Below are 21911 nucleotides of genomic sequence, written 5' to 3' on the forward strand. Positions count from 1 at the left end.
AAAGGCATATAATACTCAGTGTACCACTTCTGAACTTTTTTGTAATTATTTTCTATACTTAAATCCCCATTCTTGATTCCAGACCGGGTTCCGGACTAACTCTCATATACGTAAAAGATCGTAAATGTACGAAAGCTTGACACGTCGAATACGAAAACCCGGAAATATTTTCTCCGTTGCCGTTTTTTATACTATGACGCAAAATCCATGGACGCTCGTCTGCTGCCGAATTCATGTTTTACAGTTTAACAAGGATTTGTATAGTGTCACTGTACAAATCCTTGAGTTTAAAGAATGGAAAGATATTTTATAGTCAGATAGACATGATAGATAATACAAAGAACTCTGGTTTTCAAAACCGATGGGTCAAAAAGTATGAACAGATAAATTGAAATGGGTTGCTTGTCGATTAACTGGAAGAAACCGGGGAACGAAAGAAAGTTGTGTTTCTCTTAACGGATTACGTACCCAATATTTTGTACTTGGAAAGCGCAACGAAAGGTAAATATTATCATGTACATATTTAAGAAGATGCTAGTGCTATACTTTTCACGAAAAAAAATTTGACTTTATAAATGTCATCGCATGCAAACCCGAAAATCAGTCAAAGATTGTCAAGAACGGACGCAAGTCAACTCGACCCACTGGCAAAACGCCCTACTTTTTTAACAACACGCCTCCCTTTATAAAATATCCCACTCTTGTTAAGGGAGCTACCATGTGAGTTTTATTGGGGGGTACTGGTAGGGGTGTGTTATTTGAAAAATATGCGGAACTGGAGTTCTGTCAACTTATAAGTTAAAAAAAAGCTAGGATTTATGTAAAGAATTACCAGGAACGAAAATAGTGAAAAATTAACTGGCAGGACAGAGATTTCAATTAAAAAAAAAATGCAGGATAACATTCTTATCCTAGCCCCCACCCCATAAAAATCAAGTGGTGGCTTCCTTACCAACTCGCCCCGCTTTTAAAAAAAATTGTCCCACTTATGAAAAGGTTAAATCCGTAAAATATACTCCTGTCAACAATGGCAACTCGCCTAACTTGGGTAAAATCCAAATGAATATAGAATATAAAAAAAATAAAGGTCTGCCAACTCGCCCGTATTTACTTATCTACCCAGAAATTAGAAGACACTGATACAAAAAAATCGAAATTTAATATATGATATTTATTGATTTAAAATGATGTTTCACTTCTTAAAATATGATTGTAGATTCATTATTTATTATTAAATTATTATGTAATTTATGTATTTATTTATTGTATCATAATCTATTTGATTCTTTTTTTAGCTGACTCAGAATCATGCATGATGATACTGTTTGGGCCCCCTGGTTGTACATAGGAAGTGGACTCCTCGAGAAGATGAAAGGTCTGCTTTACATGTATGTAATGTAAATATAAAAATAAGAAAATGTGGTGATTGCCAATGAGAAAAAATAGATGAATTTTTAAAAGTGTAAATTCACTTGTTTTATTAATCCTAATAAATCTGTCATATTGTAATGATAATAATGTTTAAATTACGTAATTATTTTCAAAATAAAATATTGTTTACACCAATGAGAAAAGACAACTCTCCACCAGAAATCAAATGACATTGAAGTTAACAACAATAGGTCACTGTACATCCTTCAACAATGAGCAAAGCCAATACCGCATAGTCAGGTTTTAAAGACCCTATATGAGAATCACAAATTTGTAAATCAATTCAAACCAGAAAACTAACAGACTAATTTATACAATGTAATATATAAAAAACAGAACCAAAAAAACAAAATATTATAAACAGCAACAAACGACAAACTGAACCACTGAATAACACTAACAGGCTTCTGACATGAGACAGACGCATTCAAAAGGTTGTGGTGGGGCTAGACTAGTAGTTTGTGGTGCTAAACCAACCACCTTAGCTGGGATATTGGTGTGAAAAGGGCTTTTAAAGCAGATTTATACATCCCTAAAACTAAAAAGACTAAGTATAGATCTGAGAGTACTCCCAATTGCTAACAGCTAGTTCAAAGCCAATAACAACTTTCAAGGTACATGTATTTACCACCAAACCTTGTCTTGTTTAGTCCATTTCTCAGATATTACCTTATATCAAATACTAGTTCAACTTTTGGTATAATTTAAACATTTTTGAATGACTTGAAATTTCAAAAAGTATCATGATTATTAAAATAACTTGATGGTAAGTTGATGCCCAAAGATTGGCATTATAAATCATGACAGATTCAGAGATCCAATTATACATGTATATAACCGCTTTTGTTCATCCCTTCATTCAAGGGTCATATGGATTTTATATGATGGATTAGATCATTAGAACATTAAAATGATTAAATACTTTGATTTTTTATAGTCATTTTTATACGCCTGTCAAAATTTTTACGGGACATATTATGTTATACAAATGTCCGGCTTCCGGCCGTCTGTCTGTCTGTCTCTCTGGCGTCCACATGTCGCACTGTAACTTGAGAACCACTTATCCAAATTTAATGAAACTTAACATAGTTGTTTCTTATGATGGTCAAACTATCTGCATACTTTTTGGTGAAAATAAGATTTAAACTTTCGTAGTTACAAGACTTTATAGCTAAAACAGGGGTGTGTTTTTTTCACATGTCGCGCCGTATCTCAAAAAACATGTGTTATTATTGCTTAAAACTTTACACTACTTATTTATATTAATCTTAAGATCTGTATACTTTTTGGTGATGATTCAAAATTTTATTTTAGAGTTATTGAGTTTTTTGTAAAAAAAGGGGGTTTTCACATGTCGCGCTGTATCTCAGAAACTATTTATGATTATTGCATAAAACTTCACACACAAGACGATGGGTGTATCATGCGCTCGTGGCACAGCTGTTTATTAGCTTTTCTCATCACAAGGCGTCTGTCGTCGTTGTCCGTCGCTGTTAACTTTTACAAAAATCTTCTCTTCTGAAACTAGGGAGTCAAATTGAACCAAACTTGGCCACAAACATCATTAGGATATTTAGTTAGAAATATGTGTCAGATGACCTCTCCTGCTAACTAACATGCCAACATGGCTAAAAATAGAACATAGGGGTAAAATGCAGTTTTTGGCTTATACATGTGTAGGACTCGGAGGTGTGATGGGGAAGCTGAAGTGCGATGGTCCACGCCGAAGTGCGATGGTCCTTTCGATGAAGTGCGATGATTTTGCATGACGTTTGATATTGTGACGTTTTCAAATACAACGTTATGAAACAAATGGATTCACAGGCAGGAGAATAAGATTTGTAGATGAAGGTTTCGTACGTACGAAGGAAAGGAAACAGAATGAAACGAACGATTTAAGTCCCAAACAGTTTTGAGCATGTCTTGGTCTTATATAAAATTTGACTTCTCCTCAAGTTAACATCACATGATTTTGTGTGGACAACTTTTAAAATAATAAATTAATTATTAGCAATGTTTTCGTTATATCAAGTAGAGATAATTTTGTTTTATTCTCGAAATGAATCCAGCATGCTTTGTAAGAAAACGGGCAATCTTGGTTATTTTATTTTGTTTAAAGTATTAATATTCTGCTATGGGTTAGGCCAAAAGAAACCCAAATGGTGCCAACTTGTTGTAATTCTCAGTTTCTGCTGCTTAGCGAAAAATCAGCTAATTCTCAAGCTAATGACAGAACAAGCGTCATGTCTCACTATATGTCAAGCATAAATGTAATCGGTAGTTTTTATTTCTTAAAAACTGTTATGATTTATTAAATAAATAGATGCATGAGTGTTGTGAGAAATTTCGTAGCTACTGACATGACAAGAACAAGTTACTAGTATATTTGATAAAATTAAATGTATCCTGCTTAGTTAGTACTACAAAGAGCGCTGTGCTATACCCGTTTTATTTTTTATCGCACTTGAATGCTCATTATAAAAACAATGTCCCCCAACTCGAATCCATTATACTTAATCTGAGCCATCCAGTCTATTTTCTGCCTCATACTGTTGTATACTAAGCAAAACATTAGCAAATTAAAAATTAAAGTCTTTATTTTGACCTGACCAGAAAACCCGGTCTTCCAAATGCGAGGCTAGCACATTAGTCACTACACCGCCACATTTAAAAATGGGATTTCAACTTCAGACCATTGCATTTAGCTAGTATACACAACGTCACAGTTAGACCATCGCACTTCACCGTACCCACCAAACGCACTTCAGCATATCTAACAACAAGTTAGTGTCACAATGGACCATTGCACTTCAGCGTGTTAACCAACGCACATCAGCATGGACCATCGCACTTCGGCGTGACCATCGCAGTTCGGAGTACCATCGCGGTTCCGAGTCCTACACATCTATCTCTGAGACTAAAGCATTCAGAGCAAATCTGACGTGGGGTTAAAAAGTTCACCAGGTTATAATCAAGTTCTATCTGCTATGAAATTTTTAGACAAATCAGACAACCTGTTGTTGGGTTGCTGCCCCTGAATTGGTAATTTTAGGGAAATTTTGCAGTTTTTGGTAATTATCTTGAATATTATTAGAGATAGAGATAAACTGTAAACAGAAATAATGTTCAGCAAAGTAAGATCTACAAATAAGTTGACAGGACCAAAATTGTCAATTGACCTTTTAAGGAGTTATTGCCCTTTATAGTCAATTTTATTAACCATTTTTCGTAAATTTTTGTAATCTTTTACTAAAATCTTCTCTAAAACTGCTCGGCCAAATTTAACCAAACTTGGCCACAATCATTATTGGGGTATCTAATACTATTTATTATGATTTAAACGTTATTTTACATGATTTCCAAAACCACAGTGGATACTGGTGAGTGACTGAGGCTCTTGGAAGCCTCTATTTTTTCAGGGAAAGTTTGTTGGTCTAGTTTTAAAAGATCAAACTAAGCCAATTTTGCCGGATCAAATATTAAAGGCAATTTTGGCAGATATTATAACTTCATTTCATTAACCACAGTCTTCACGCTGAGTGGCAGCCCAGGCAGCCCAGGCTTGTAATATTGCTCTTGGGCCTGTAAAAATCATATCTACCAGCCAACAGAATCTAACTAAAAATTTTCAAAAATTGAGCTCCGGGCCTGTAGATTTAGCAGTTCATCGTGAAGACTGTAACCATTATTTCATTTAGCATTTTCAATGAAAGTACAAGTACTTTGAGAAGTAGGAGAAGCTAAGCAACAGAACAGAATTCATTTGGGTCATTGATGTCTAGATTATATAGTGGATTCATAGATTGTCATATTGATTTATGTGCATATGAGCACAGAGGAGCAGTAGTCAATGAATAATTTTGTGATGAGAGGTATGTTATTAAAATGATGACTTTATTTGAATATTTTTTTCTTGTCAGACTCGGTACATCATGTACATGTAGTTTCCAAGATTTTTTTAAAGTTTGAGGTCATAGAGTTCAAAGTTTTGATTCTTGTTGTGGGCAAGTCGAAAATTATCCATGTTAGAAGTGACAAATTATTTTTTTTACAAAACCGTAAACAATTTGTTGATATTCGTGATGAGGTCAGTTTAAGGAAACCAAGAAATAACTTATGGTAAAGTCATTAATATTGTGCAGTTGTAGTAATAATACTCCTTAGTACTTAACTTAAATGTTGACAAGTTTCTGATTCCTTGATACAGGTCTGAATTTGGATTGTAAATAAATATTTGACACATTATAGTTTTCTGAATAAATGTAGTCAAAGAACTTGACATTGGTTACACAGCTACTTTTGCATAGCTACTATTTCTGTACCAAAATTATGTAGTACTGGAAATCTACTTTTAATATTTAGTACCATTTTGTTACTTTACAATTATCATGATATTAAGTTCCTGTATTTTACAGTACTTGATTTGTACTTGAAATTTAAGTACTACAGTTTTTTATTCATGTTATTACACCGTTACATTTTCAGCATTTGGATAGTTTGTCTATTTCAAATCTCTTAAAGTTATGATTTTCAAACATGGAATATTATGATCACTGTGGGTATTATTTCTGTACCAAAATTTTTAGTACAAAACAAGTACTGTAAAATACTGGTACCGTACCTAAATATTACAATAACTTTTAAGTAAAGAAGTAGTACTAAATATTAAAAGTAAATGTCCGGTACTAAAGATTTTTAGTACAGAAATAGAGTAAAAAGGATAAGAATGTACGAAAAATACTCTGGTTACCAACCAATCAAAATCCGGCATTATTATATCAGGTTGAATTTATAAGGAAAATTGCAATGCAAGCAATCCCAAACAGGCCTACATTTCTTGTAGATGAATTATGAAAAAGTTTAAAAGAACAAAATTTTTTTATACAACCACAATATGGGGTCGTATACTGCTACACAGTATACTGCTATCACATTGTTGTCCTTTAAAGACATTTGGTTTCTGGACAAAAAACTTTAGTTTAAGTGTATGGTACTCTTTAATCTAAAGGTTCAATACCCAGTGGCGGATCCAGAAATTTCCCCCCTATAATGTGTCAAATATTTGATTACAATCCAAATTCAGACCTATATCAAACTTGAATATTGTGTTCATTTTTACCCCAACTGTTCAGGGTTCATTTCCAGCTTTGCTTGGGAAACCGTTTATTGAAGTTTATTTTGCTTTTTGACAGAAAATTTATCCATTGCCAAGTTACATTGAAAGGTTTTTCTTTTATTAAAATCTGCACATATATTTATATTAATTTTTTATAAGCTTAACTGTTGATCTTCTTTCTGTTGTTTGCTTACATTTTGTTTCAATTCACTCAAAAGTAAAAGTATATAGTAAAGGTATAAATTAGTGAGCATCAATTCATACTACATGTAGTTTTTGTCTGGACTTCTTGATTAAATTATTTATATATACAATTTTAGCTTGTTACCAAATGAAAGGAAAGTACAGTATTGACAATGATTGATATCACTGGTGAACATGTATGTCATGTAGGTGTGAATGTCCTGCAAAAAAGAACTGATATCAAAGTAAGTTCATCTGTAGAATTGCAGTTAATTTAAATAATTTGATGTTATCTACCTAAAACTGTTTCAAGTATAACTGTACATGTACACTGTTGCTTATTTTTCTCACTTTCCCATGTAATGTATGCATCAAGGCATCCTTACTTTGCCCCTTCTACTGCTCCATACACACACACTTGAGATGTCAGAAGTTCAAACTATCATAGCATTTACATTTCAAACTTACACAGCTACAATAGTACAAGTAATCTTGATGTACAATTCTAAAGATGCATATCGAAAGTACATCTGTAAAGCTGTATATTAACTGTACAGCTGTAAAGCTGTATATCAACTCTACAGTTTACAAACAGTTTTACAGATGTACAGTTTATATGTACAGCTAAACAGCTGTACAGTTGATATACAGCTTTACAGATGTACAGTTTATATACAGCTTTATAACTGTACATTTGATATACAGCTTTACAGATGTACAGTTTATATACAGCTTTATAGCTGTACAGTTAATATACAGCTTTACAGATGTACATTCGATATGCATCTTGAGAACTGTACATCAAGATTACTTGTACTAAAGTAGCTGTGATATAGACATCAATCTTATTCTATGAGAAGAGAAAAAGGGGGGGGGGAATCAGAATCAAAGGCATGTATAATAGATGTGCCATTTGATTTTGGTACACTCAAAATGATTGCTACTACCTTGACAATGTCCAGTACGGGGTGACATCCTCCGCTATTGCTTGCAATAGCAAATCTAGTGTTAGAATAACCTTAATCGCCATTCATTTTTTCTGATGTAAGAAGAGGAAATAGAGTATATTTCTCAATCTTACGTGTAAAATTGTGAGTTAGATATTTGACACTGAACAGCACAAAACGTATAGACAAGGAATAAACCAATGCAAAATGTGTCATTTTAGGCTATACAAAGTATTGATCAATCAATCAAATCATGATTAAAGTGATCAAATCATGATAAGAGATCAATCAATCAAGTTTTGATATCAAACAAGTAATTAATCAAGTGCAGAATTCGAAAAAAAATGTCCCCTCACCTTTTACAAACTGTCAATCAGTCGATCAATCAATCAATCAAACGATCAATCAATCAATCGATTGATTGATCAATCATGATCACAAACCATCAATCAACCAATCCACATATCTTTTCCGATCAATTTATGAAAGAATATACCTTGAATTCGCTTTTGAACAATCGACTTTTGCGTATTATTATGTCACCCCTTTGATAAAAGGGGGACATATTGTTATTCTACGAATTATTCTTCCACACTTTTTGTCCAGCTTAGTTCTCGGAGATGACTTGACATACATTGATAAAACTGCTCCATAATGACAATCCCCATGTGCAGATGTGCACTTTGGGTTTGGAATTTTCAAGATGGCTGCCGTTACCATGGAAATGATAAAAATGTGAAAAACCGAAAAATGGTCCAAATTAAATGAAACTTTATAGCTGTACAGTTAATATACAGCTTTACAGATGTACATTCGATATGCATCTTGAGAACTGTACATCAAGATTACTTGTACTAAAGTAGCTGTGTACCTAGTCGGACTGGCCTATATTATGTATTGATAAGTTGTTATCATTTAGAATACATAAAATATTTGCCACTGGACATTAAAATAAGCAAGAAAAATCAACCAATTAATGATTTTGCATTATCAGAATGAATTTGCAAACATATAGCAATCAGATTATGTACATGGATAAACCTTGGAGCTTTTTCAATGAACCAGGCTCAACCAGCATATAAATATAAAAAGATGAGGTATGATCCTCAATGTGTCATTTAAAAGACCAAAGGACATTATTATTTATATAATATAATGCTATTTCACACTTTCAATTTTGTTTTTTGATCAGAATGTTTTTTTGTCAAAACATAGCCATAAGTATTTCTATTCTTGGCGGCATTGTCAACGATTTGTATAAAGCTTTATATTTTAGAAGGTAGAAGACCTGGCCTTGAAGTCATAAAAATTTTGAGTCAGATTTTGTACTCATACTCCAAAATCAACCAATCAAAATGTTTGATTTCATGTTTCGAGCATGATTTTTGTGCTCCGAGCACTGAGCAAAGTTTTATGACTTCAACCCCTGGACTTCATATCTTGTTTGCAGAGGCTTATGTTACAAAGATTCTGTCTGTCATATGTCCATTGTCCTCGACCTCATTTTCATGGTTCAATAACTGCTTGAAAAAAATATATAGTTCTTTTGTCATGTGAATTTCTCACTTATGACATGTATGAGTTATAGGATATTATAACTATATTTGGTATATGGGTTCCTTGCAACATCTACATGTCTGTTAGAAGGGTTCACCTGACTTCTTCTTCACTTTTTTGATCAGTGACAAGGTCCATTTCTCAAATCCTACATGCAGTAGGTCAAAAATCGTTAGGTGTAGATGTCTGTCTGATAGGATTTATCCGACCTTCACCTCATGGTCAAAGATCTGTAAAGTGTTAAGATTTTGTGATACTTTTAGTAATTTTACCTTTATCTTAAAGAATTTCAACATAAAATAAATGGTCAGCATGTGCACTCTAAGTCTTGTTGAGGTACTGGTTACCTATGAGTTGTACGCTTAACATGCTTTGACAATTTTGTAAATACTGGTTCAACCTACAGCTTGTATTTAATAGAGGCTCTTCCAAGTTACGGCTATGGTAGTTTGATCAAAATTCCTTCATTGTTTGATTAATCTATTGATACTGTTTCTGCACATTGATATATGAGTACACACACAACTTTGTTTTAAGATTTCATAAAAGTAAAAGGAAAGGCTTACATTATTTGACAGCAACCTTACAGCAAAAAGTACAATAAACATGGACATGACAGCAGTTTTTATACAACCGCCAAAAATCACATCATCGTCCGAAATTAAAAAAAAAAATTTCTTCAAATATTATTTGGGGGAGGGGTGTCAATTCGCAACAGCATAGTGTACTGCACAAAAGCAAAAAAATGAATATAAATTCAAATCATATAACCAATTCTAGTTCTTTGACTACATTTATTCTGTGTCAGAAACCTATTATTTGTCAAATATTTAATAACAATCCAAATTCAGACCTGTATCAAGTGCGAATATTGTGTCCATTTTTGTCCCAACTGTTCAGGGTTGGACCTCTGCGGTCCTATCCAGCTGCACTCGGCAAAGCAATTTAATTTAACATGCTAAAACTCACAATATGTCATAGGCATATACTTTGTAGGCAGTTTGGGACCTCTTAAGTGTATTAGACTATTAATTATTATAACATTACTTCATGGAAGTTAAATTTATATTATTTATGAATATTTTATTTCAGTTACCATTCACAGTGAACATGGTGAAGAATAACCAATACCATGAAAACAGGACATAGAAGACTACCTCACAAATATGGGAATTTTACAAAAAATACAACATTTAAATTTACAAAGAAGACATTTATTTTGACATTCATGGACTTTGAAAGTAAAGAAATTAGAATGTGAATAAAAATCCTTGGAAATAAAATTTTGAACTTTGAAGGAGATTGAAGATTATGTTTGTTCTAAGAAAGTTTTAAGAAAACAGATACATTCAAAACTGTAAAAAGGAAACAATACAATATTCACAATTACTCTTGAGATCAATTACTCTTGATATATAATTAAAAGATCATATAAAAGTAAGGAAATTTGGTTGAATTGCCAATGAGAAAAATATCCACCAGAGTTCAAATGATGTGATAGTGAGCAATTATAGTTCCTCCAACAATGAAAAAAAACCAACTATATAGTGTGCTATGAAAAGGTTTGGATATGACAAATAGAGAAAACTAAGAGCCTTATTTTAACAAGTTAATATATGAAAGCAAAATATGAACCAAAGACAAGCACTGAAATACTTATGATTAATGTTGATTTACTCTTGAATATTCATGTAGAATGTTTAAAAAGATTTTAAATCAAAGTTATCATCAATATTCAACTTGTTAAACAACAAGTCACTGTATGACAGAAAGTTCTATGCCAAAAACCTTGTATGTATTGCATCAGAAACAAATTTTAGATAGAACACTAGGAGACTATATAAGGGAATGCAGATAAAAAGTATCATCACCTTAAAATAAAGTATAGCATTTTGTCATTGACAGGTCCATCAAAAGTTTCAGCAATATAATTGTTACATAAAAATCAAACCATACAGGTATTTTTTTTCAAAATATCTCTATATAATAATATGCATAATATTAATAGACGTTATACGTCCGTGGTACAAAAAATCCGTATTACGGACGTGGTACTTAACATCCGTATTACGGACGTAGCATTATAAATCTGTATTACGGACGTTTAACGGATGTTTTACGGTTTGATACGGACGTATTATGGATGGGAAGCAACGGACGTTTTACGTCCGTGGTACTATTCGTCCGTAGGTTTTCCGTATAATACGGACGTATTACGGATTTTTTACGGACGTAATACGTCCGTAGCTATTTTACCTGTGTATAAGCATGCAATTTATCAAGTGCTTCCAAGGCATTTTTAACACTCTAAAAGTAATTATTTCACTATATTCATAGTCCTTATATGAACAATGTATTACCAGGTTTTTGATTGTACCAAGTGTACTAGTAAATCGAATAGACAGTTTAACGGTGTTAAGGTCTCCTGTTATAACATAGGAACTGGTGCCAGAAATGTATTTGGAATTACTGCAATTTCATGACGTAGGTGTATTGTCACTGATATTAACATCTTTACACATTTCGCTATAATTAAGCACATATTTCCGGGTAGATTTTTTTGTAAACATAACAAATAAGAGGGAGTTCAGCATTATCAAAATAGCTAGGAATTTGATCTTTAACAGAATGATCATAAAAAATACCAGCAAAATTTTCAAAATCAAAACCTTTATTGACATATTTGATTTAAATAAAATGTTTTTATGATGTTCAGGTCGATCAATTTTGGGAAACAGTTTAGAATAACAATATGCAATTATAATTTGGACGATTTCATACTTAGGACTGCAATATGGAATTGTGTTGCAATCCTCTAACATTTGATGTAATTTCTTGACAGGTAAAGAACAGGTTTGATAACAAATAATGTCTGCCGTTGGTACTGTTGGCACGAAATTTTCTCTGATTGCGATTTATTGTACGCCCATGACAACGGTTCTTACGGACAGTTTTTAGAAACTATATCCAAAATGATAACGGAATCGGTTCTTGATATATTAACCATTCCCATGATATTATCATAAAGACTGAGAGGATAGACTGTCTGTAATTTTTTAATCCAATTTAATTCAATTATTTTCCTTGAAAGTACAATCTTTGAATGAGATTCCGCAGGTTGCTTATTCACTACTTATAAAGGTTGAACTGTTAAATATTTAATAGGATGATTGTGCTTCTTAAGGTGTTGATAAATGATACTTTTAAATTGATGGGGTCTTCTAAAACGATAAAAGTGTTCTTGCGTGCGTTTAGATAAATAGCGTCCAGTTTCACCTACGTACTATATACCGCATCCCGGTTTGTTTCATGTGAGTAAATAGATAATACTGTTAGTTTTTCAATTTATATCAGTTTCACAATTTATGGAAAATGTGCGACCATTAAACGTGGACCTTATTGTTGGTGGAAAGACGGGGATATGTACGTCAAACGCTATCTGTCATGAAGTAACCGACCAAATATGTAAACTACCAAACCAGAGGACAAAAACTAGACAGGGTATACCAGGATAGCGCTTGACGTTTGCCTAAATAGTAGAATTGGGCTGAGTAGTGAAATATTAGTTTAGATAATTACTCCTAAAGTAATGAACATAGAGAAGTTCTCGCTCGAACACACACTCCATTATCTTGTATATTATAAGAGCATAAACCTAAAGCACGGGGAGTAAACACTTTCTCGATAAAGAACAAACTAAGTAAAATATAAATACAAGGGTAAATAAAATGGAAAAAAACACTGTATCATATTGCGTCCAAATAACACTTTAGTACCAAACTACACAAGGAACGCCTAAAGTCAAAAATCTGCTATCGGGATTCATAAATACCAAGTCACGTCAAAAGTATACGACCAAATGAAATATAACAGCAAGTAGGCAAATACAGGGAAAACTGAAAAGTAACTAAAAAAAGATACACAACTTCAGCATCCAGAATATAAAACGTTTTATTACAGATTCTTGTACTGAGATGACCACTATTGTCAATTCGACGTAAATGTCTAAAAATGAAGCGGAGAAGGCTGCATCTGTGTTATTTTTTAATCTCTAATCAGGACCATATATCAATGGGACCCAATCAGAAAAGTTAGGATTGTTAATAGAAAGAAAATCATCAATATACATGATATACAAGTATTTGAATTAAATGATCTAGCTTCTTTCATCTTTTTAGTTTTTAAAAGCGTATGAAGAAACACCGATTCATATGAAAATAAGAAACGGTCGGACAGGAGAGGTGCAAAGGAAAATGAAAGATTGAAATACACGATCCCGACCAAAAACCAAAGGAAGACTCTAGGTAGTCGAGCTCCGGTGAAACGTTGCATTCATTGATGTCATTAACAAGTAAAAGAGTAAATAAGATTAAATGTGGGGTCAACCACCAAATCAAACTACACAAAATTGGTTGTTGGTATTTTTGCTATGACAATTGTATTGAAAATGTACATTCCGAGTTCTCTTTTGTACTCTTCAACTTTTCATAGATACGGGATAAAAAAAAAATGGCAAAAATGAACAGTGTTATTGCGTCTGTGAAAATTTGTAAATTTAGATGATTATAGCTCATAAAGCTTTATTGCTTTTCATTTTACTTTCTAATAAACATAAGTATCTGTGCATAATCCAAAGGTTTTATTTGTCATGCTGTTTATTTTATAATGGCAGTTAGAATACAAACATACAAGGAAAATCAAGCAAAGAATATGTTTGACTACAATTCTCTAATGTACTAGTCTTGTAAGTAATGCACATTGTCTTCAAAAGAATTTATTCTCTTTTACAACTCTATCATCTCCCCCCCCCCCCCCCCCTAATAAAAAAAAAAAACCATGAACAGAAAAACAAGACTGTTTACTCATTTTATCTTTAGGCTGATCTTCTTTGATTCTTAACGCTTATTGAATATTTTCTTGAAGTCTTAATAAATAAAGCGTCAAAGTATACTTCCGAGGCAACAATAGTTTACCGATGTAAAAATCTCATAAATCAAACAAAAAGATACTTACTCAGGTCAGAATCAAAAACTGAGCGAATCTCGTAGGCCACATTAAGAGAAACCTGATGCATCGATAGTGTAATCGTCTCCTGTTATGATGCATCGCATGCCATGGAAATCCACACTCAGCAAATATGTTATAATTGGGAATACGACGCAAAGGCAAACAAATGGAATTATGAACAATTATAATACATAGTTATTGTGAAAAGCAATAATTTACTAAAATTAAACATGTGAAAAATAAACCGACAACGCCATGGATAAAAAAGAAAAAGACCCACAGACAAACAATAGTACACAGAACACAACATAGATACTAAAGACTGAGCAACACGAACACCATCAAAAACTAAGGGTGATCGCAGGTGCACCGGAAAGATAATCAGATCCTGCTTGACATGTGGCACCTGTCGTGTTGCTCATGTTAGTATGAACCTGGTAATAAGCCTAATTCGGTAGGTCACATTCGAGGAAAAGAGACGGGATCGTAATTACATTTGGAACATATCCGCTATCATCTGTGCATAATTCAATATTCCATAACGGTCAACCAACTCCTGAAGGCGTCGTAAAATTTACGAAGGAATGATTTCAACTTCACCACTTAGAACTTTTGGTTTAGTAGCTTCTTTGTGAGCAGCAACACTCTATCAAGGAATTCATGATAGGAAATACAAACCCTGGAGTATCGTGTCAACTGGGAGATATATACTCCATATGCAGCCGCTGCAGGAATGTTGCTACATAGAAATTGAAAGTTCACAATTGGGAAAGGTAGGGTAATAATTTGCAAGACAATGTGACTAAAATTGTTCTATTATTTATACAATTCATAAAGTGCTATTTATATTTTATGTACTGGCTCGATAATGCTGTTGCAGTACTGTTAATCTGCGCGAGTATCATCATTCAAGTTGTAGGCAAAGTTCACCTTAGCTGAATTTGATTATTGCTTTTTGTTTGTCCTTTTGGGTTATAGTGGTGCTTACGTATTCAATTACATAAACTTATATGTTGGCTTTCAAATGTTTGTTTTTCGGCTTTCGGACCCAATGCATAAAGCGTTATTTTCATTTAACGTCATTGGAAGCTGGTTTCGTGTATGGATGCTTCTATGACAAACGAATAAACAACCAATGAAAATATCTATTCTTTTATTTTAACTTTTTCACTTCTATGTATAGTATATGTATTAATCACATCTGTAATCCATATCAAGTAGACGACAAACCTTTTTATAAGTGTGATATATGAAGTGAATGAGACAAAGTACGTCGACATGAGAATATACTTCCTGTCAGTGTTTTTATTTTTATTATTATTTTTTATTGTGGTTAGCAGCGTAGTGTATAGGTTATAAACGTTCGTGGTTGCTGTTTTAACTTCACCAAACTACCTGTAACCAAGTGTTAAGAACGAATAAACTGAACTACAAAATTTACGGGAAATTTGTATGTTACCAAAATTGCTTCATAAAGCTTTGTTGTAACAACAGAAGTGCTACATTTTATTTTTATTCTTGTTCATATACGATGGTAACACACTTGTTCCTATAAAAGTGTGAAAGTTACAATACATGTATGTTTCATTAGAATACGTAATTTTGATTGGCTTAAAACAATCGCGAGTCACTCAAATACTAAATTTTATTTCCGTTTAAAATACAACAGCAATGACTGCACGTGCTATCCGTGACAATGTTAAAATAATGCACTGAAAAACAAACGAAGACTAAGTATATTGTTCTAGCATCAAATTGCAATTATAAGAGTGAAATGTTTCTTTTTATAACATTATAGGGTTGTAAAAGCGTTGATCGTATGCACATGTGTAATATCAAGCGCTTTTTCTTACAAAATGTGCGTTGGTCAATGCTTTTACACCCATATTAAATCACAAAAACAAGCATTCAATTCTCAAATAAACGGATTTTAATGTGATATATAACAAGGTAACTGGCAATATACGAAAGCATCTTATTTTGCCTCAATCGAGGGTATGCACTTTATAACTATATACGCCAAAAACAATATAGATTTGTATTTCAAATAATCTTTTATTTAACATTAATTTAAGGTTCTTTGATAAAAATACAAGATATTATTTAAAGCTTGCAGTTTTCATCGATAGTATTTTTATATAAGAATACTCCTCAAGTCAAACATAGTCTAAATCGGAAGTACACAATTCATTTTTAGACAACTTAACAAATCACAACGAAAGTACATGTACATAACAACACTGAATTATAGAATTATTTTGGATACATCCTGACAAGAGGTGTGTGCATTGTATCAAACTGATATGAATACGTAGCACCATTCCAGCAGCGCCTGCATACGGAGTATATATCTCCCAGTTGATACCTTATTCCAGGGCTTGCGTTTCCTATAACGATTTCCTTAATCAAGGGTTGCTGCTCACAAGGAAGCTATGAAAGCAAGGGTTCCAAGTAGTGAAGTTAAAATTGTCCCTTGGAATATTTTACGGACGCCATCACGAGTTGGGTGACACGTATGGAATATCCGTTTCAGATTACGATGAATATTTCCGAATCGTCGTAACCACAATCCCGTCCTCATTTCCGACCGAATGTGCCTTACCAAATTAGAATTTTCCCCTGGTTTTACTTACTGAGAAACACTACGGATGCCACCTGTGGAGCTGGATCTGCTTTCCCTTCCGAAGCACCCGAGATCACCTCTAGTGTTGTTTCGTGCTGCTTTAGTTTTAAGTGTTGTATTTAGTCCTTTTTTCTTTTCAATATCTTTGGGGTTTTTATTAACGGTAACAGCCTCTCGTCTATCCTTTACCATGAAAAATATATATTTCAAATTTTGGAAGTCTGGTAGGTTTCATGGTTAAAACATTGACTTTACCGATGGTTTACTAAACTAATTTGGTGATGTCTTAGAGTTAGATAAGATTCTATTACCAATCCCCTACTTGTGATGTCTAATCACTTAATAAAACTTATCAACGCATTTCATAGGAGTAACACGACGGATTTCGCATGTAGAGCAGGATCTGCTAACCCTTACGTAGCACCTCAGATCACCACCGGTTGTTTGAGAAGTTCGTGCGGCTCAGCCTTTAGTTTTCATGTTGTGCTTCGTATACTGTTCTTTGTCTTTTGGTCTTTTTCTTTTTTTGACATGGCGTTGTCCGTTTCTTTTCGACTTATGAGTTTGGTTGTCCCTTTTGGGATCTTTAGGCTCTCTTTTATAAGAATATAAAACAATTTATTACGACTAATCATAATTCCGCATTAAGACGGTCTATTGTTTCTCATGGATACTTCCTATTTGTTGACACGTTTTCGTTCCGTATAAGTATTGTTGCTTACATCAACAAGAACATTGCAAAATCATAATGAAACTTTTATTTCATTTCCCTAGGGATCAATCTCCTGGTTTTATTTTTTAATCTATTCAAAGTTAGATATGAGTAAAAGATGTGACGATCATGTCAAACCCAAAACCTCAATAAGCCAAAAAGACATATCGGGGTCAATGTGAATAAGTCTGTTCAGCAATTTAAGGATTGCTTGTGTGTCACCAATACACAAAAACCATGAAATCGTCCGAGGATGAAAACCCTTAGTTTTTGTGTTGCGGTATGAGTTTTGCGCATTGTTGGCGGCTGCATGGTGACCTAAAGTTGTTAACTTCTATGTAATTTGAAGAGTAATCGCATAGGCAAGCATACCACATTTTCTTATTTTTACATCTTTCATTGTATTTATTATATGTAAGTGTTTGTGAATGTGAATTTTTAAACATGTTTTCCTCCATACCCATTTTCATTATTCTGATATTCAACGCCGTATCTGTCAGATTGTCCATTCAAAAGCTGCAGTAACTTAAATCTAAAAAAATACAAATATTTAATGTCCTATAAGACAAGAGAGATAACTCAGATTGTTACTATATTTTAAAAAGTACATTATTCCATGCGTGGAAAAAAGAAAAAAATGTATTTGCAAATAAACATATAAATAGAAAATAGTTTTTAAAACATATAACTTATACGAAAAAGACATAACTACGCATTGAAAATGAACCATATAGTTGATGTTAAACACAGTATGTTTTTAACATGTAAAGCTTGTATCAGAATTGAATGTGAACGAAATGTCTAAAAAATTTAAGATCAAATTTTTGGAAAAATATTAAAATTAAATATAGCGTTAGCATACCAACGTGAGATAAACATTTTGTCAAAGAACAAACAGGCAATCGTGGGAAAATAGTGATCGTCGATTTTTCACACGATGTGTAAATATGGTAAGCATCTCCTGCTTTGGATCACGTATTGTTTCTCTGTGTCTATACATCATTTCACGGAGTAGATGGTTGCAGGTGGTTTTTGTTATCTTTTGTACTGACCAATATTTGGGTGATTCCTTTTATCCTCTGTATGTTGAGTTTTATATAAATCATTTTATCTTCCTCCGAATATCAAAAAACCTAAGCAATAATTTTGATTTTAACTAAGATAATCCTTTATGTGCATCAAACTGATATCTAAATATTTATTTTCATTTTAGTATTTATATTATAACCATTATTGTTTTTCTTATTTCCACAAACTTTATCCATCTATCGCGATCATTGTTTTGTGTCATATTATATGTATATATTTATTGTTAATAAATGCGCTTCCTATTATGTCTGTTTGGGTTGGTCACATAATTTAGTCCATATAACGGAACTACAGCAACTGTCATACAAATGGGAGGTTTAACTAGCTATTAAACTAGGTTAAACTAACCTTTTTCTTCGCAAAATGCCTGCAACAAGTCAGGAATATGACAGTTGTTTTTTCACTTGTTCCGAGAGCGTTTGATTTTGTTAGTTTTAATTGATATCCCCTTTTTGAATTAGCAATGGATATCAGTATTTTTTGTTATACTTTTTTTTCAAAATTTGCTTTAAAAATAATTTAACCAATATATTTGAGATAACATTACTATTGACCTTGAACAGTTATGACATTGTAAATGTAAAGACGGAAACATATCAAACCGGAAGTTACATGAGACAATATCTGAAAAAATCTAATTTTTGGCAATAGGAAAAACCAAAAAAAAAATGTCTTTAGAATTAGTGTTTTAATAGCACAAATCGAAGAACACACATTGAGGATCTAGGAACTGTTGTCTGTAATTCAAACAATTGTTAAATGTGGTAACAATGGCAATTTTAAAAATGGTACAAAAAATTCCAGTTCTTTCTTGTTACCAAAGTGAATCAATTTTAAAAAGTTTCTAATGGGAATAAGGAATAAGTTTAAGATACTATTTGTGGTTTACTAGTATATCCTGCAATAGTTTGTCAAATGCTAATTATTTATTTTAGCGTTTGCAATACAAAAGGTTAAGAAATATATTAAAATATAGTCCGATATGTCGGTAACATGAAAGAATCTTGAGTAACAGGACAAGTAACAGGACAGAGTTGGTAACAGGAAGGAATTGTTTTTCAAAACAATTGCTTTATTTCATTGTTTAAGAAAAATACATCATTTCAGATTGGTCACAATTGGAAGATAACAGCAAACAATGTCATTTATCTTTTGAAACTGTATTTGCAAGATGAAAAATCTGCTTAGGTAATGAAAAATTCTAAAATAAATTCCTTTCTGTTACCATCTACTATACTAGAATTGCACAATGTTCTCTGCTGTTATCAAAAGTAAAAAACCTGTCTTTTCATTCAATATACTGTATATTATGTTGAGATTTATTTAATATGATGATCATAACTTATACTAAAGGAAATGTTTGACATATAGTAGATTAACTTTGTGATTCATCTGTGAAATTGTCTTTAACATCCTTCCTGTTACTGATTATGGTTATGCTGTTACTTTTTATCAGGTAACATGATTACTTTTTGTCCTTTTATTCGAATTGTGTAGAAGTTTACTTCTATCTACATATCAATTTATTAAGATACTATAAACACACATTTACTGTTATAGTGCTGACAATGAAATATTCTCAGAAGGTACACAAAAAGGCTGTAACAGGAGTGAACAACAAAATTATTTTTCTCTAAATTCAGATCTTTTGGGAGTTCGGATTTTTCAAACTGGCTGCCAGTCACCTATACATATGGAGTAATACATTCAGGAAATGATGCTCTTCTCATTGCATTACAAGAAATAAAATCTTGGTCTTTCAAACGTTTCTGAAAAAACTCAGTGGTAACAGGAGGGAAATTACCCCTTGGGACAAAATTTAAAAGACCCTTAAAAATGCAAAATTTTATCACATGCTTTAGTTATAACAATATCAGACCATTAAGGGACAAGTTTTCTATATAATCTATCATATTTGTGAAAATCGGAAGCCTGTTTACTTAATTTAGATATTCTTTGAATGATTTAGTTGTCAGGAAACAACACCGGACAACATGATTTTTTGGGGGGTTGAACATTTAAATTTTTAGAAGAAATATAAGAAAGAGTGATTAATTGGCAATAGTTGGTGCATAATATACTCTAGTTAATACTGAAACTTAAAAATTTTCAAAAAGATGCCTGAATAAAATTATAATTGCTGGTGAAAGATGGAACATGGAAATTAGACTTTTTCAGATATTGTCTCACATATAGTTTTTCTGAATTAAACAACAATTTGTGTCTGCATGTTTTTTTTAACCTGACCGTTAAAAACAATTTAAAAATAAAGTCAACACAGTTTTTATTATGACCAAATAAGTATAACCCAAATCCATAGCAAAAGAGAAAATGATGATTCAAGAATATGATACACAATTCACAATTAACCACAACACTAAATATTATATCTGCCCCAGCAACATTGGTCGGAAGTATCTACTTATCCGAATCACTTATTTAGCTAAATTTGTTACTATTTGTATCACACTTTAAGCAGTACATTTTCTACTTAATTCATATAAACTCTTGTGGTAAATGCGTCCTAGATAAATAGGAGTACCGAGGTTGATTAATGTGTAAATGCTATATTTTCATTGGTTTGTTCTATATATCTCGTCATACTAACTCCCATGTCACCAGTTAGATTTACATGACGTAAACAATAAACTTCATTCTGGTTAACCTTTTGTTGTGAATAATAAGCCAAACCTATTTTCCGTTCTACAATGTTTTTTTTTTGTAGGTATGATTATGTTCAATAAGTCATTTACTTTTTTTGTTAACAAGACATATATCTGTAACTTATTAAGACCTGTAATATCAACCCATCGCGTTTCCTGATAAAGAGTAGATATGATAAATAATTGTGTTATTTTTAATCTACTAAAAAACCACAAAACTATACAATTTCAGTTAAGTGTGTTCTATCCTCAATTGTATTTTAAACGTAAAAAAACGTTTTTACAGTCCATATGAGCAATTTGTTCCATTCATTATTTCGACACACGTTATATGTTAAGTATCTTGGCGCAGTTCATGGTGTTAAGTATTTCAGTATTTTACAATGAGTTTTTGCAACAAGTTTTGATAATGAAGATTTGCTACATTTTTTTGAATAGTAAAAATATGTGATTTATTTATATTACAATCTTTCGTGTAAAAAACGTCGCACCGTTATCTTCTAGTTCGGTGCAGTTCTGTGAATCTTGCTGTGATGCATAATGTTTGGCGTCGTCTTAAAGGCTATGAGACGAAGAACAACGA

At 32.5% G+C, this 21911-nt stretch overlaps 1 long non-coding RNA gene across 2 annotated transcripts; it reads left to right on the forward strand.

The window, feature by feature from the left end:
- Positions 1-378: 378 nt before the first annotated feature.
- On the forward strand, positions 379-10531 carry LOC127711573 (uncharacterized). 2 transcript variants are annotated; one of them, XR_007986787.1, is made up of 5 exons: positions 379-501; positions 1296-1388; positions 5130-5303; positions 6868-6975; positions 10327-10531. It is a non-coding gene; the product is annotated as an uncharacterized LOC127711573 (long non-coding RNA). The 2 variants fall into 2 exon arrangements; XR_007986786.1 differs by having other exon boundaries at positions 379-1388.
- The last annotated feature ends 11380 nt before the right edge of the window (positions 10532-21911 follow it).

Source organism: Mytilus californianus, unplaced genomic scaffold (assembly GCF_021869535.1).
Source record: "Mytilus californianus isolate M0D057914Y unplaced genomic scaffold, xbMytCali1.0.p SCAF_8, whole genome shotgun sequence".
NCBI classification, from domain to species: Eukaryota; Metazoa; Mollusca; class Bivalvia; order Mytilida; family Mytilidae; genus Mytilus; species Mytilus californianus.